We start from the raw sequence: 18728 nt of genomic DNA on the forward strand, positions 1-18728 counted from the left end.
GCAAGCCTATCCTTTTATATTATTGAACATGCAACTAGGCTACTGCAATGAAGAAGACAATGTAATACATCATTTTCCAACATTTGCCAAAATGCCATTTGTGGGAAACGTTGTTCTTAAAGAAGAAACTGAGGCTTTTCATGTGACTGAGACTAACATCTCACAGTTATAAACTTAGAAAGAGGCTAAATCTAAATATGCAACAAGTAGAATGGGTTACTAATATGACTAGGATAATGCCTTTGGCTTCTGGACAACGAAAGAAAGTTGATTTGAAAACCAGTAGAACAGGAGATAAATGCTAAGAAACCTTTTCAGTTGCTAGCTTAGCTGTTGTTGTTTGCTACTGAGTGCTGCTGCTCTCGGTCTCTCCCTCTGCTCGGCTGCTCCCTGTGCTGCTGCAGCCTGCTTCTGAGTTGCCATGCAACGAGTCTCCCTCTGGCTTGCTTGCGGCTCAATCTGACTAGAGATAAAGCCATCAGTTGACATTAAGCAAGCTATTTTATAACTCTATAAACTCACTGTACATTACTATTTACAGCAAAATTATCATTCCAGTTGACAGTGTTCCGGTTTTATGACTGACGAGATTTGTTCAATTCTGGCACCAATTTAATTCCAATCAATTATGCAAATTAACCTATAGACCGATAAGCATGACTGGTCAAAATTATTTTTAGCAGCTAACCGAATAACAGTTCATCGTTAACATCATACCATGTGGACCAATATAGCGTGCATGTGATGTGTAACATGCATGAGTGAGTTAAGTGACCTTGATTCAATATTGGATCAAGTGTTTTATAGCTCTTATACTGTCATTTGGATGAAACCTTTTTGCATAGAGATGTGGCATATGGGATGTTAATGAAAATTACAGTCCCATTTAGATGTGTAATAAATACTATATCATGGCCCTTGTCAGTATGGCTGCTTGTCTGAGCTGATCCGTCTTCGGCAAGCAGCAACAGAGCCCCTTCTGCCTGTCAGCTGAGGAAGAGGGGCCCCAGGAGACTGATTTTTATCATGAATGCCGAAATGTTGCTTAAGGAGAGTCAGGCAGGCCGGCTGACCCCAGCTCGTTGAACTTTAATCGGACTAGGGAAAGGGCATTATGTTTCTCTCTCTCTCCTCCCTCCCTGGGAGTCTCACCCTTCTCCCCTCCTGCCTCTAGTTTGGCATGGCATCACTTGTTTCCTTCCACTGTCAGATGTGACAGAGACCTGCTGGTTATTCTTATCATGTCTTTGGACCACGGTTACCTGCCTGATTATGATGGCTCCATGAACTCATGTAACAGTTGTCGGTGGAGATCTGGAGGTAACAAAAGATTGAACTGAAGTTTTCTGGTTCGAGTTCCTTAAGGATTTGGGCATATATCCTTTCAAATGCGAGGAAGGGTAATCCATAGTGTGTCTTCCGCTGGGATACAGTGTGCTTGTTTGGTAGCCTGTCCTCTTGTGTATCGTCAAACATTTCCTTTGAAATGTCTAAATGCACGATAAGACCTCCCTCAAGGCAAGACTTATTGAGATATGAATTCTCTGTCACCTACGCTTTGAAATTCCATAGCCTCAATTTGCTGTGGGGGGGGAAATGGGAATTGGAAAAGCCAATTGAATATTTTCCTTCAGAGTCCATTTACTGTACTAACTGGGTTAGTTAGTCACCATCATCACAGTCAATAACACCAGAATAACCTGGGTTAGTGACTCACCATCATAACAGTCAATAACACCAGAACAGCCTGGGTTAGTGACTCACCATCATCACAGTCAATAACACCAGAACAGCCTGGGTTAGTGAGTCACCATCATCACAGTCAATAACACCAGAACAGCCTGGGTTAGTGACTCACCATCATCACAGTCAATAGCACCAGAACAGAACATAGAATCTGGTATACAGTATGCATGTTTGGTCTTAACAAAAGAGATCTCTTCTAAAAACACCCCATACTGTTGTCTTGTAAGTCTGGTCCAGAGGCTGGTTGCGGTCTGGAAGCTTAAGTTGTGTTTTAACTCTAGGCACCTATCATAAAAAGGGTATGATTTTACAGAAATTATTTTGGAGCTACAGTCTGCTCCTAACTGCTTATTTCTCCACAGGCAAAATCAGATCAGTGCTAATTTCTTTCTTCTCTAGTTTGATTTAGATGAGGTCTGTTGTATGTCAGACAGCATCATATAATATGACATGATAAAGGAATGTTTATATCTATCACTGTACTGGAAAACATGGCACAGTATATTTATTTTAGATTTTATTTATTTTTATTGAACCTTTATTTAACTAGACAAGTCAGTTAAAAACAAATTATTTTTTTAAATGAAGGCATACCCCGGCCAAACCATCCCCTAACCCGGAAGATGCTGGGCCAAGTCCCTATTGGACTCCCGATCACGGCCAGTTGTGATACAGTCCGGGATCGAACCAGGGTCTGTAATGACGTCTCTAGCACTGAGATGCAGTGCCTTAGACCGCTGCGCCACTCAGGAGCCCGAATGATCTCTTACACAGAGTAAGTAGTTAATCTTCTTTTATCCAGATATGCAAAAGAGCCAAGCCTGAAAGAAAGAAAGAGGCAAAGGAGGGAGAAAAAAGAGTGCATCCACTATTATTTGACTAACAGTGAAGTGCTTTATAAACAACATGTGTAGACGAACAGTGAAATGCTTCTTAAACAACAGGGGTAGACTAACAGTGAAATGCTGGGTAAAAAAACAGGTGTAGACTAACATTGAAAAGCTTGGTAAACAACAGGTGTAGACTAACAGTAAAATGCTTCTTAAACAACAGGGGTAGACTAACAGTGAAATGCTTGGTAAATAACAGGTGTATACTGACAGTGAAATGCTTTGTAAACAACAGGTGTTGACTAACAGTGAAATGCTTCATAAACAACAGGGGTAGACTAACAGTGAAATGCTTTGTAAACAACAGGGGTAGACTAACAGTGAAATGCTTTGTAAACAACAGGTGTATACTGACAGTGAAATGTTAAGAGTTAAGAATAAAGATTTAAGGATAAAGATTTTTATTTTATTTTCAAAAAAAATAAGAATAACAGTAAATAACAAATGATAAAAACGAGTCAAAATAAAATACAGGGAGCAGAAAATAGCGTGCTTATATACAGGGAGCAGAAAATAGCGTGCTTATATACAGGGAGCAGAAAATAGCATGCTTATATACAGGGAGCAGAAAATAGCGTGGTTATATACAGGGAGCAGAAAATAGCGTGGTTATATACAGGGAGCAGAAAATAGCGTGGTTATATACAGGGAGCAGAAAATAGCGTGGTTATATACAGGGAGCAGAAAATAGCGTGGTTATATACAGGGAGCAGAAAATAGCGTGGTTATATACAGGGAGCAGAAAATAGCATGGTTATATACAGGGAGCAGAAAATAGCGTGGTTATATACAGGGAGCAGAAAATAGTGTGGTTATATACAGGGAGCAGAAAATAGCGTGGTTATATACAGGGAGCAGAAAATAGTGTGGTTATATACAGGGAGCAGAAAATAGCGTGGTTAAATACAGGGAGCAGAAAATAGCGTGGTTATATACAGGGAGCAGAAAATAGTGTGGTTATATACAGGGAGCAGAAAATAGCGTGGTTATATACAGGGAGCAGAAAATAGCGTGGTTATATACAGGGAGCAGAAAATAGCGTGGTTATATACAGGGAGAAGACAATATTGTGGTTATATACAGGGAGCAGAAAATAGCGTGGTTATATACAGGGAGAAGAAAATAACGCGGTTATATACAGGGAGCAGAAAATAGTGTGGTTATATACAGGGAGCAGAAAATAGCTTGGTTATATACAGGGAGCAGAAAATAGCGTGGTTATATACAGGGAGAAGAAAATAACGTGGTTATATACAGGGAGCAGAAAATAGCGTGGTTATATACAGGGAGAAGAAAATAACGTGGTTATATACAGGGAGCAGAAAATAGCGTGGTTATATACAGTACAGGAAGTGGAAAATAACATGGCTATATACAGTATGAATGCTTAGTTCTAAATGTGGCCCTTGGTCCTAATGCACTATTAACGCTAGCGGGAGTTTATTGCCCACCCTCAGCTCCGGTATCTGCTCTATGCAAATTGTTTGAGTTCATGTCTAATTATGCAAACTCTGAATTTTTGATTATCGGAGATCTCAATCTGGACTGGCTGATGCCAGCATCGTTTAAATTAAAAGACATTTGAAACTAACTAAATCTTACTCAACTAATAACTATACCTACCCGTCCTAATCCAAAAGACCCCCCAAAAATCTACATTAATAGACCTTATCTTAACAAATACATCTCACAAATATATAGCTTGTGGGTTATTTGCTAATGACATCAGTGACCACTGCCCTATTGCATGTATCAGAGATACTAAGCCAAAAAACCCCGACCCCCGTATAATTATAAAAAGAAACTATAAACACTTCTCAGAGCAAGCCTTTATCCATGACCTTTATTATTCTGAGCTTTTATCTGTAAACTGCATAATGGACCCAGTTTTAGCGTTCTTTCTTTTCATACATTTTTACCTTCGTAGCTGATAAACACTCCCGTTAAAGAAACTTGGGGTAAAAAATCGAACTAATCCTTGGTTTTCCTGTGATTTGAAAATCCTTTTTCTGCAAAAGAATCAAGCATGGGCCTTGTGAGGAAGCTGATTGGCTGCTTTTTAGGCAATTGAGAAATAAATGGACCGGAGGAATAAAAAAGGCCAAATCTAGGTATTTTCTTGATGCTCTGACAGAGTCTGCTGGTGATCTGGAATTCTGGAAAAATGTTAACTCACTTAAACCAGGAAACTCCTTAACTTCCCTGCCGAAGCAAGTTACATCGGAATCTGGGATCATCAGTGACCGAACTGAAATTTGTGATATTTTTAATAAGCATTTTATTTCTGCTGGTTTTCTTTTTGAAATAAAAAATGTCCAACATGATCCTGACCGATCTATTGTTTCAGCCCCTCGGCCTTTAGCTGATGTGGAAGACAGTAATCCGGTTTTTAACTTTCAAAAAGTCACAGAAGATGAGGTCTTATCTGCACTATCTGCTATAGATTCTAAGAAAACATTAGGCCCTGACAATCTGGATCCATATTAACTCAAGTGTGCGGAACCTATTATTGCTGGTGTAGTGACGCATATCTTTAATCAAACATTTGTCATAGGAAAGATTCCTAAATCTTGGAAAACAGCTTTTGTTTTACCACTCCTCAAGGGAGGTGATGGTAGTGAGTTGGATAATTATCGGCCCATCTCTAAGCTCTCCACTTTGGCAAAAAGTCTCGAGTCATTGGTGAATAGGCAACTACAATTTCTTTTAAACTGTTAACAATACTCTTTCTAGTAATCAATCTGGCTTCAGACCTAAACACAGTACTATTACGGCCACTGTACGTGTTGTAAATTATATTACTAATGCCCTAGATAATAGAAAGTACTGTGCTGCCTTGTTCATAGATTTATCTAGAGCTTTTGACACTGTAGACCATGCAATACTTTTGGGTAAGCTGTCGTCAATAGGACTGGGATTGGATGCCCGTCGTTAGTCATGAAACCAACTAAAGGATAGACGTCAGGCTGTTAGAGTCGACGGCATCCAGTCAGAGCCATTGGAGTTGGTTAAAGGGGTCCCACAAGGTTCTATACTTGGTCCATTACTGTTCACTCTCTACATAAACAATATCGGTGATGAGATAAGAAAGTGTCAAATTCATTTAAATGCTGATGACACTGTCATGTACTCTATCGCTTCAATGGCTGACCAAGCATTATCACTATTGATAATAAAAAACTGATTTTAAGATATTACAAGGGTCTTTATACAGGTGAAACTTGTTTTAAATGCAAAGAAAACACATTTTATTATTTTTAATAAGTTCTAAAAGTTGGTTGAAAGTACACTTGCACTTACGAGCTTAGATGGTTCTCAAATTAATCAGGTCTCTGCATATAAATACTTAGGGATATGGTTGGATGATAAACTGTCTTTTAATATGTATATCGACAAACTTTGTAATGTCAAAAAATCAGGCTAGCAAGCTAGGCTGCCTCTACAGAGACAGGACATGTTTGTCTTCTACAAATTGAAGACAAATTGTGCAAGCTACTTTTATGTCTGTTATAGATTATGGGGATATTATTGACATGCATGCTACGGCATCAACACTTAAATTGCTGGATGCTACTTATCATTGCACACTTTATTACGGGTGCTAGCTACAGAACTCACCGCTGTGTTTTACATCAAAATGTAGGTTGGACTTCACTGTCCGTGAGACGAGAACAACATGCTCTCATGTTTGTCTATAAAGCACTCCTGAATAAGCTACCTTCTTATTTATCATCACTCATCAATATTATAATTATAATTCCTAAAACCAGGTCTCAAGCATGGATTAAACTTGAGGCCCATGTGATTTCCACAGAGTTGGGTATGGCTGCCTTTTCCTGTTACGCTCCTTGCCTATGGAATAGCCTGCAGACTAAACTTCAACTTAAGACTCTTGTCCCCCTGTCGCCCATTTGAAATATTTATTGGAGGATTTTTATGTTTGTATTGCTTGTAACTGTTTCGGGTAATGCAAGTTCTTGTGCTGTTTGGGGAATAACCTGTTAGGGGAATAACCTATGTGTAAATGTAATCTGTTGTTGTATTTTTTTGTGTTATCTGTGATCGTTTTGTTTGTCTTGTTTCGTTTTTTAGTCATTGTACCTAAACTGTATGTGTAAACATGTTTACGCAGGGCCCAGCTGTAAAAGAGACCTAGGTATAATAATATACAGGGAATAGAAAATAACATGGCTATATACAGTGAGTGAGTAGAAAATAACATGGCTATATACAGTGAGTGAGTAGAAAATAACATGGCTATATACAGTGAGTGAGTAGAAAATAACATGGTTATATACAGTGAGTGAGTAGAAAATAACATGGCTATATACAGTGAGTGAGTAGAAAATAACATGGTTATATACAGTGAGTGAGTAGAAAATAACATGGCTATACACAGTGAGTGAGTAGAAAATAACATGGTTATATACAGTGAGTGAGTAGAAAATAACATGGCTATATACAGTGAGTGAGTAGAAAATAACATGGTTATATACAGTGAGTGAGTAGAAAATAACATGGCTATATACAGTGAGTGAGTAGAAAATAACATGGCTATATACAGTGAGTGAGTAGAAAATAACATGGCTATATACAGTGAGCGAGTAGAAAATAACATGGCTATATACAGTGAGCGAGTAGAAAATAACATGGCTATATACAGTGAGTGAGTAGAAAATAACATGGCTATATACAGTGAGTGAGTAGAAAATAACTAAAACCATACTTATCCTGAATACAAAGTGTCATGTTTGGAGAAAATCCAATACAACACATTATTGAGGACCACTCTCCATATTTTCAAGCATAGTGGTTGCTGCATCATGTTATGGATATGCTTGTAACCGTTAAGGACTGGTGAGTTTTGCAGGATTAAAAAAAATTAATGAAGCTAAGCACAGGCAAAATACTACAGGAACACTTGGTTCAGTCTGCTTTTCACCAAACACTGGGATATTAATTCACCTTTCAGCAGGACAATAATCTAAAATTCAAGGCTAAATAGGCACTGAAGTTGTTACCAAGAACACAGTGAATGTTCCTGAGTGGCCGAGTTGCAGTTCTGACTTGAATCTACATGAACATCTATGGCAAGACCTGGAAATGGTTGTCTAGCAATGATCAACTACCAAGTTGACAGAGCTTGACGAATTTTGAAAAGAATCATGGGCAAATGTTGCGCACTCCAGGTGTGGAAAGCTCTTAGAGACTTACCCAGAAAGACTTACAGCTGTAATTACTGCCAAAGGTGCTTCTACAAAGTTTTGACTCAGGGGTGTGAATATTTCTGTATTTAATTTTTATACATTTGCTAAAATGTCTAAAAACATGTTTTCACTTTGTCATTATGGGGTGTTGTGTGTAGATGGGTGAGAATGGAGACACTTTGTCATTATGGGGTGTTGTGTGTAGATGGGTGAGAATGGAGACACTTTGTCATTATGGGGTGTTGTGTGTAGATGGGTGAGAATGGAGACACTTTGTCATTATGGGGTGTTGTGTGTAGATGGGTGAGAATGGAGACACTTTGTCATTATGGGGTGTTGTGTGTAGATGGGTGAGAATGGAGACACTTTGTCATTATGGGGTGTTGTGTGTAGATGGGTGAGAATGGAGACACTTTGTCATTATGGGGTGTTGTGTGTAGATGGGTGAGAATGGAGACACTTTGTCATTATGGGGTGTTGTGTGTAGATGGGTGAGAATGGTTTTTAAAAATGTTTTAATCAATTTTGAATTCAGGCTGTAACAACAAAATGTGGAATAAGTCAATAGGTATGTATACTTTCTGAAGTCACTGTAGGTAGGGGTAAAGTGACTAGGGAACAGGATAGATAATAGACAGGGAAAGGGGGAAACCTAGTCAGTTATACAACTGAATGCATTCAACTGAAATGTCTTCCGCATTTAACCCAACCCCTCTGAATCAGAGAGGTGTGGGAGGCTGCCATAATCAACATCCACGTCTTCAGTGCCCAGGTAACAGTTAGTTAACTGTCTTGCTCAGGGCCAGAATGACAGATTTTTTACCTTGTCAGCTCGGGATTTGATCCAGCAACCTTTCGGTTACTGGCCCAATGCTCTAAACACTAGGCTACCTGGTAGCAGCAGCATATGTGGTGATTGTAAATGAGTGTATGTAGGTGAGTGTAAATGAGTGTATGTAGGTGTGTGTGGTGTCAGTATGCATGTGGGTGTGTGTTGGGATGTCAGTGTAAGTATTTGTGATTGTGTGTGCAGAGTCCAGAGCGTGTGCATAGAGTCAGTACAAGAGAGTTAGTGCAAAAAAGGGTCAATGCAGGTAGTCTGGATAGCTATTTGATTAGCTATTTAGCAGTCTTGTTTAGCAGTCTTATGGCTTAGCTGTTCAGGGTCCTGTTGGTTCCAGACTAGGTGCACTGGTACCGCTTGCTGTGCAATAGCAGAAAGAACAGTCTAAAATTCACAATGAGAGGCTACAAGGACAAAACTCTTGATGTTGCAATGATGAAAATATCTCAAAAACCAAGAGAGGAATTACTAAAAACTCAACCAAAGAAGTAAAACAACGCAACTGTCTTTCACACTAAGTACACCAAGGGTTCAGAGAAAATGAAAGCAATCCTGAAAAAGCACTAGCATATTCTGCAATCTGACCAAAAAAATCACACACTTCTTCAAGGAACCCCCACAGGTGGTCTATAAGTGTGGTCGCAATATTGGAGATAGTTTGGTGAGATCTGACCTGCCCCTCAGCCCACTCAGACACTTTTGACACCTATCCCAAATGGGAACTACAAATGTGGCTCATGCGCATAGTGCAATAGTGCACTGTCATTGCACCAATGTGTACCTAACCATAAACATCAACGCCTTTCTTAAAATCAATACACAAGTATATATTTTTAAACCTGCATATTTAGTTAATATTGCCTGCTAACATGAATTTCTTTTAACTAAGGAAATTGTGTCACTTCTCTTGAGTTCTGTGCAACAGAGGCAGGGTATATCAGAGTCAGGCAGCAGTTTGGGCCACCTGGCTCCTTGCAAACTGTTTGAAGACTATTTCTTCCAAACAAAGACAGCCAACTTCACCAAACGGGAAGATTTAACAAAAGCGCATTTGCGAAAAAAGCACAATCGTTGCACGAATGTACCTAACCATAAACATCAATGCCTTTCTTAAAATCAATACACAGAAGTATATCTTTTTTAACATGCATATTTAGTTAAAAGAAATTAATGTTAGCAGGCAATATTAACTAGGGAAATTGTGTCACTTCTCTTGCGTTCATTGCACGCAGAGTCAGGGTATATGCAACAGTTTGGGCCGCCTGGCTCGTTGCGAACTAATTTGGCAGAATTTTACGTAATTATGACATAACATTGAAGGTTGTGCAATGTAACAGCAATATTTAGACTTTGGGCCAGAGGGATGCCACCCGTTAGATAAAATACGGAACAGTTCAGTATTTCACTGAAGAACAAACGTTTTGTTTTTGAAATTATGGTTTCCGAATTTGACCATATTAATGACCTAAGGCTCGTATCTCTGTGTATTATTATATTATAATTAAGTCTATGATTTGATAGAGCAGTCTGAGGGACTTAAACGTTAGCAAGGAACTTAAACGTTAGCTTTTTTACACCAAATTGGACATGTTTCATTATTTATTTGTGTCTAAATTGATTTTATTGATGTATTATATTAAGTTAAAATAAAAGTGTTCATTGTTCCTTCAGTATTGTTGTAATTGCCCTTATTACAAATATATACTGTGTATATATATATATATATATGCAGGATTAAGGGAATAATCTATCTCATCACCCGTTCATGTGGGAAACCCTATATGGACAACCGAAAAGACAATTAAAACAACGCATAGCTGAACACCGCTGCTCAATCAGGTGTAAGAACACAAACTATCCAGTAGCAGCTCACTTTGTTGAAGCTAACCATTCAATCTCCTCCCTACCAAGGAGAGGACGTAACATTGAGATCCTACTACTACAAAGGGAGTCTTACTGGATATCCTGTCTAAAAACATTAACCCCTAGAAGTCTGAATATTGACTTTGAATTCAGGCTCTTCTTATGAACAATTCTCTCTCTTATGAACAAGTCTTATAAATGTATATATGTTCTCCTCCACATTATGTTGATCTGCCCATCCACACAACACCTGTTCTCCTCCACATTATGTTGATCTGCCCATCCACACAACACCTGTTCTCCTCCACATTATGTTGATCTGCCCATCCACACAACACCTGTTCTCCTCCACATTATGTTGATCTGCCCATCCACACAACACCTGTTCTCTTCCACATTATGTTGATCTGCCCATCCACACAACACCTGTTCTCCTCCACATTATGTTGATCTGCCCATCCACACAACACCTGTTCTCCTCCACATTATGTTGATCTGCCCATCCACACAACACCTGTTCTCCTCCACATTATGTTAATCTGCCCATCCACACAACACCTGTTCTCCTCCACATTATGTTAATCTGCCCATCCACACAACACCTGTTCTCCTCCACATTATGTTAATCTGCCCATCCACACAACACCTGTTCTCCTCCACATTATGTTAATCAGCCCATCCACACAACACCTGTTCTCCTCCACATTATGTTAATCTGCCCATCCACACAACACCTGTTCTCCTCCACATTATGTTAATCTGCCCATCCACACAACACCTGTTCTCCTCCACATTATGTTAATCTGCCCATCCACACAACACCTGTTCTCCTCCACATTATGTTAATCTGCCCATCCACACAACACCTGTTCTGCCCACCCAAACAACACCTGTTATCCTTCACATTATGTTGATCTGCCCATCCATACAACACCTGTTCTCCTCCACATTATGTTGATCTGCCTATCCATACTACACCTGTTCTCCTTCACATTATGTTGATCTGCCCATCCATACAACACCTGTTCTCCTTCACATTATGTTGATCTAACCATCCATACAACACCAGTTCTCCTCCACATTATGTTGATCTGCCCATCCATACGACACCTGTTCTCCTTCACATTATGTTGATCTAACCATCCATACAACTCCTTTTCCCCTCCACATTATTTGTCCACACGGTTAGCTAGCCACCTCCTGCAGTGAAGCAGAAGTGCCCGTGCTCCATGACGTTTACGTTGGAGGGCACTAATCAATGGAAATGGAGATCAGCCTGGCTCCATACTGACCTCCCCCAGACCTGTCTCTGGAGCACTTGCCACAGTAAGAGTTTCACGGGAGACCTACTCAACAGGGGGCTGGATTCTAATTAAGAGTCTTTAAGGCCTGTGAGGAACACTCTTTTAATAAGCAGGAAGCACAGCACAGTGCCGTGCGTGGGAGCAGCCCCATGACATACAGTATGTAACTCACAGACTTGGATCTCTGTCACAGTTTGTGATTTACATATTTTATGTAGGAGAATGTCCCACGTGGGTTTTTACTGAAGAGAGACATTGATGTATTAGGTGTAGGCTAGTCTGTGACTGTGTTTGGTTTCAAAGATAATCAAGATGAGCTCTTAGTTGATTTTCTTTGTTTTTATTGTAGTAGATCAGACACTCCCAGATATGAATAGGTATTTTTCGAAGCGACATCAGTTGGTCTGTTTTAAGCATTTGTGCTTGGGTTGTCCATTTAGACGAGTGGAAAGTTCTCCATTATCTTATCTGTGGGGTTAAAATGGAGCAACCCTATTGCTGGGAGTTTTCCGTAAGCGTTCCCAGATCACCCCAATGCCGACAGACACCCATGTGCCGGCTGGGGCAGGGGCAGGAGTGCCTGACGGAGAGAATTTGTGTCAGGGCTGTCTATGCTGCTCAGGCTCACCCCAGTCATGTCTCTGCTCTCATCAGTGCACAGGGAATTGATGGCTGTCAGCGCTGTGCTGAGTCGGCACTACCCTACGCCATACGCCTTGGCCAAGGTTAGCCAGGTGCCATGACATCATCAATGACTTGCATCAGGGCCCGCAGGCTTTGTTGTCCACCTACATTTGTCAGTTTGCTTGTTTATAAATAGAAGAGCTGTTTTAATCGATTGGTGGTCAAGGTAACCAGAAAACTCAAGTTTGTTGTAGTGACTGACCCTAAAAACCAACGGATCCCATTTGAAACAGCCTACAGTGTATTCAGAAAGTATCCAGACCCGTTAACTTTTCCACATTTGGTTACGTTACAGTCTTATTCTAAAATGGACAACTTTTTTTTCTCCCCTCAACAACACACAATACCCCATAATGAAAAAACATACATTTATAAAATATACTAACCTTAAATATCAATATTACATAAGTATTCAGACCCTTTACTCAGTACTTTGTTGAAGCACCTTTGGCAGCGATTACAGCCTTGAGTCTTTGTGGGTATCATGCTACAAGCTTGGCACACCTGTATTTGGGGAGTTTCTCCCATTCTTCTCTGCAGATCCTCTCAAGTTCTGTAAGGTTGGATGGGGAGCGTCGCTGCACAGCTATTTTCAGGTCTCTCCAGAGATGTTAGATCGGGTTCAAGTCCAGGCTCTGGCTGGGCCACACTGTGCTTAGGGTTGTTGTCCTGTTGGAAGGTGAACATTCACCCCAGTCTGATGTCCTGAGCGCTCTGGAGCAGGTTTTCATCAAGGATCTCTCTGTACCTTGCTCTGTTCAGCTTTCCCTCAATCCTGACTAGTCTCCCAGTCCCTATTGCTGAAAAACATCTCCACAGCATGATGCTGCCACCACTATGCTTCACCGTAAGGATGGTATTGGCCAGGTGATGAGCAGTGCCTGGTTTCCTCCAGACGTGAAGCTTGATATTCAGGCCAAATAGTTCAATCTTGGTTTCATCAGACCAGAGAATCTTCTTCCTCATGGTCTGAGAGTCTTTAGGTGCCTTTTGTCAAACTCCAATCGGGCCGTCATGTGCCTTTTTACTGAGGAGTGACTTCTGTCTGGCCACGCTACCAAAAAGGCCTGATTAGTGGAGTGCTGTAGAGATGGTTGTCCTTCTGGAATGTTTCCCCATCTCCCTGACCAAGACCCTTCTCCCCTGATTACTCTGTTTAGCCAGGCAGCCAGCTCTAGGAAGAGTATTGGAGGTTCCAAACTCCTTCCATTTAAGAATGATGGAAGCATGCACTGTCAACTGTGGGACCTTATGCAGACAGGTGTGTGCCTTTCCAAATCATGTCTAGTTGAATTTACCACAGGATTACTTTCATCAAGTTGTTGAAACATCTCAAGGATGATCAATGGAAACAGGATGCACCTGAGCTCAATTTCGAGTCTCATAGCAAAGGGTCTGAATACAGGTATTTCTGTTTTTTTTAAAACTTTTAATACATTTTCAAAAATGTCTAAAGATCTGTTTTCACTTGTCATTATGGGGTATTGTGTGTAGATTTATGAGATTTAAAATCAATGTATGAGATTTTAGAATAAGGCTGTAAAGTAACAAAATGTGGAAAAAGTCAAGGGGCCTGAATACTTTCCGAATGCACTGTACGTGGCATTGATATGAGTCAGAAACATTTATTCTAGTGTAAAAATGGACTTCAACGTGTAAATAGTATAATTTTGGTCATAAAGTCAGTCCGGTCTAAAACGGAGTTTGGAACAGTGCATGACAACGAGTGAATTAAGGTTGGTATTGAATTAGTGCCGCACGGTTAATCGAATTCAGATCGAAATTGCGATATTGACATATGCAATATCCATATTGCGATTTACTCCTTTCTTTGACACTCCATTAATACAACATAACGCAATGTATGCTTCCAGCAGAATGCACAGCCAACAACTATGGTTTGCATGCCCTGCCAAAAGGACCCTTATTGCACAGTCAACAACTATGGCCTGCCCTGCCGAAGAACCCTATCATGCAGAATAAGTGGATGGAGTTCGTTGGTTCCCAGTGGTGGTAAGTATACCGGTAGCTAGACCATAGACTGATGGTTATGTATCTGATGGTTTAGTATTTTTTGATAATCATTATCACTATCATAGCTGATGTTAACTCGCTGGATAACTAGCTAGCTAGGTAGCTAGCTAACGCGTTAGCCTACCTCAATTACAACTCGGATTTGGCTTGGAAACACAATAACATTTCAAAAGAAGGCAAATAATTAGTAGAAAAACATTTTGTCGTGATTCTGATGTCGCCAGATTGACTTTAGATGCTGTATAACTTTAGCCAGCTAACTAAGATTGAAGGAACCACCGTATTTTAGCTCGCTAACATTAGCATTGCTAGCTATTTTGCTAGCTATTTTTGACGAACTTTGCTAGTAACATTAATGGCAATATTGTGATCTCTCTAAGTAAATGTGCCATCATAATATGGCAAACTTGTTTCCTACTAATTATCTGCCTACTTTAATATGTCCTTGTATTTCCATGGCACTCTAAATTAGTGTAATTTAGACTAAACAATCACATTAGCCTCAGAGGTGCAACCCATGTCTAAGGCACAAATAAATATTGGATGCAGCTATGGTGGTACTAGCTAACTCATGTCTGACTACAACATTGTACTAACTAGCAGCAACAAACTCAAACCAACCCAGGGACATAGAAAAACATGTCACAGATAGTGTAACGGCATCACCGGCCTGAATCTAATCCAGTCTGGAGCCAGTCAGTCTATATCTATAATGCATCGAATTAGCTTCCGAATGAGTACAATATTTCTTGAGCTATGTTTATAATTGAGGGATGATGACAATTTTTGTCCTGTTTTTCTGTTAGACAAAGTGTACAGTTGGGTGCCCTTGGTTTGAACGGATCCTGGGACCTACAAGAAGGAACAAAGGTGGGTATCATAACCAACATAGTTCCACTTCGGAATTTGCTGTAATTGGATGAACATCAATTTTTGGACCTATTAATTCTGCCTGGTTACAAGGTTAAATGCGGGGCTCCTGAGTGGCTGTTACGAATCCCTTTGGCCCAGCAGTCTAGGGGGGACGAGACCCATAACATAACTCATGCAAAGTATATTAGTGACAAAGTAACAGTAAGAACGAAAAACCACAGACAACTAAATTACCGTCAAACACTCAGGGCTTATTTTTAAACGCACGGTAAAGGGGGGCAGGGCTGGACCCAAGGAAAGAAACAAATATCCAAAAACACCCCTAAGCTAGACTAGCCTACTTCAATACAGCTAAGTAACTAACCAAAAATACAGCGGGTGGTCCGCCCAGTTCTAACTAGTGTTCTTAGACAAAGTATTCCTACGGGTAGATTATGCCCATAGGCAACTTGTCTTGGTACCCCCTTTTCCCACCATCAAACACCATAACAATACTCACAGGTGTGGACAAAGTGACATGGAGAGAGAGAGAGAGAACCACAGAGGAACCAACTGAATGGGTTTTTAAACCAAGGGAAATGGGATATGATGATTGCCACCTGTGAGGAGGGGAGAAGGAGAGAAAAGAAATACACACACACAGGATACCTGTATCCGTAACAGTGGCGCAGAAACAACTCAAAGGGTTAGGGTATTCATTCTGAGTTGTTATTGTTTGGGGAAGGCTTAAAACAAAATAATTTTAAAAAATGTGCTGTTTCCATTAAGTATCATCTAGTACTCTCCCTGCTTGCTTGGGAGTTGTGAACTGCTGTGGTGTGGTGGTCTAAGCAGTGAACTCTGGTTCTGAACCTTTGGAGTTCAAGCCCAATGCAGTGCCATCTTTTTTTGTGGGGGGGTCAGCATCAACAAAGGCATATATTGATGTCCTCAGGACCTTTTCAAATGTCCAAAATCGACGGCTCTTTCTTGTGACTAGCCTGATCATAACATGTCCAGCAATGTAATTGCAATTGTTTAGCGACCTCAAAAAATTATTTAACTCGCTGTTCACTTGCTATTTTCACAGCTTGTCAGGCAAGACCTCAGAATAAAAGTGTGTAATGCAACAGAAGTACCCTTGTGACACTTCCTCCGTTGTTGCCAGAGTCTCCCTCGACTCCTATGAAAAGGAGTTACTGCCCTGATGACACAGATGGCTTCATCAACAACGATAGGTAATGTGTGTTATGTGAAAGTTGTATTAAAAAGAACCTGGGTTGATAAACTAGTAGGCTTATTCCCCAGCCAAGCAGTTACACCTAGTAGAGTCATTTTGCTTGTGAAGTGCATTATCAAAAAGCTTTGTCATTTTAGTTTTTTACAAAATGCAATTTACCACTTGGCTGTCTATTATATCACCCTGTCACAGGCCCTCCCAGTCAACATCACCTCATAATATTGCCTGCTGCAGTTGTGGAGACGTCCAGTTTGCAGCAGAACATGCAGCATAGAGAAGACCAGCAAGGGGGCCCTCATCGGCCTCATGCAGACATGCCCTCGTTATGAGCATTCCTATGAATGGAACGGTCAGCCACATGTTGGCAAGTATATGGCCAGCAACCTGCACCTGTCAGCACCAACAGCTTTCACAGGCTCCTCATTTGTACAAATACAGAAGGTAACCCACTTCATTACTTTGATACATTTGATAACCCAATTGTGAAACATCATTTATGTAAACTGACATTATTTGTTGTTTATTTTCTACTTCTTAGATGCATATAATATCCAGGGCATAACCTAGCCTAGTGGAACCAGCCTGATCGCTGTGTTCACCATTCTATTTCACTTCACATGTTATGATATCTGAGGTGAAATAGAAAGGTGAACGGAGTAATCAGGCTGGTTCCTCAAGGCTAATCATTAATAATGTAATCAGTGCTCTGTGTGTGCGTGCGCGACCGACCGACCGACCGACCAGTTGTGGCCAGGAGCTGATCTACGCTGCTATGGCCATCAATGGGGCTTGGGTAAAGATCTCACCTCCAGCTTCACCTCTTGCCTGCTCACCAACTGTCGTCGATGGGGAGACCAGAATTGGGTAGGTTTTATCTGACCTGTTCAAATTTCAACATAGTACCTGTCTGTGTGTCAGATATGACCTATCCTAACTGTCATTGGTAACAGTGACTATGTGTGTATTTGTTCACAGAAACATGTATGGTGCCAGCACATGGAGACTTGCAAGATGATGTGATGAAGTCCGGACTGACAGATGGGCTTGAAATATATTTTTTACTACACAACTTTTACTTGTATTGTCTTTTTTAATGAGATATTATCACTCAATATGGGGAAGGGAGAAACCCTGTGTATTCTAGACCAGGATCAGGGGAACTATTACATATTTCCACTCGGACATGTTTGCCAAGGTTGCCCCATTAGCACCAGACAAAATGCTGATAGGCAAAGTATCCTTATCAGCTGGGAATGACAATGGAAGGTGAAAGGTTCACATTGTTTTATTAGCAGAACACTACTTCTATGGTATTATGTAAAGGTGGGTTTATTAGCAGAACACCATGGTATTATGTAAAGGGGGGTTTATTAGCAGAACACTATGGTATTATGTAAAGGGGGGTTTATTAGCAGAACACTACTTCTATGGTATTATGTAAAGGTGGGTTTATTAGCAGAACACTATGGTATTATGTAAAGGTGGGTTTATTAGCAGAACACTATGGTATTATGTAAAGGTGGGTTTATTAGCAGAACACTATGGTATTATGTAAAGGGGGGTTTATTAGCAGAACACTACTTCTATGGTATTATGTAAAGGTGGGTTTATTAGCAGAACACTATGGTATTATGTAAAGGGGGGTTTATTAGCAGAACACTACTTCTATGGTATTATGTAAAGGTGGGTTTATTAGCAGAACACTATGGTATTATGTAAAGGGGGGTTTATTAGCAGAACACTACTTCTATGGTATTATGTAAAGGGGGGTTTATTAGCAGAACACTACTTCTATGGTATTATGTAAAGGTGGGTTTATTAGCAGAACACTATGCTATTATGTAAAGGGGGGTTTATTAGCAGAACACTACTTCTATGGTATTATGTAAAGGGGGGTTTATTAGCAGAACACTACTTCTATGGTATTATGTAAAGGTGGGTTTATTAGCAGAACACTATGGTATTATGTAAAGGGGGGTTTATTAGCAGAACACTACTTCTATGGTATTATGTAAAGGTGGGTTTATTAGCAGAACACTATGGTATTATGTAAAGGGGGGTTTA

The 18728-nt window shown here is 40.3% G+C and overlaps 1 protein-coding gene and 1 long non-coding RNA gene across 2 annotated transcripts in view; both read left to right on the forward strand.

Moving 5' to 3' along the window:
• Nucleotides 1-18728, forward strand: part of LOC109905940 (X-linked interleukin-1 receptor accessory protein-like 2) — a 444323-nt gene that overhangs the window by 135902 nt on the left and 289693 nt on the right. The gene's annotated exons all lie outside the window — the stretch shown is intronic.
• On the forward strand, nt 14135-17652 carry LOC109904707 (uncharacterized). Its single transcript, XR_004202994.1, has 6 exons — nt 14135-14551; nt 15379-15442; nt 16515-16662; nt 16857-17105; nt 17409-17528; nt 17640-17652. It is a non-coding gene; the product is annotated as an uncharacterized LOC109904707 (long non-coding RNA).

This window comes from Oncorhynchus kisutch, linkage group LG15, assembly GCF_002021735.2.
Source record: "Oncorhynchus kisutch isolate 150728-3 linkage group LG15, Okis_V2, whole genome shotgun sequence".
Classification (NCBI taxonomy): Eukaryota; Metazoa; Chordata; class Actinopteri; order Salmoniformes; family Salmonidae; genus Oncorhynchus; species Oncorhynchus kisutch.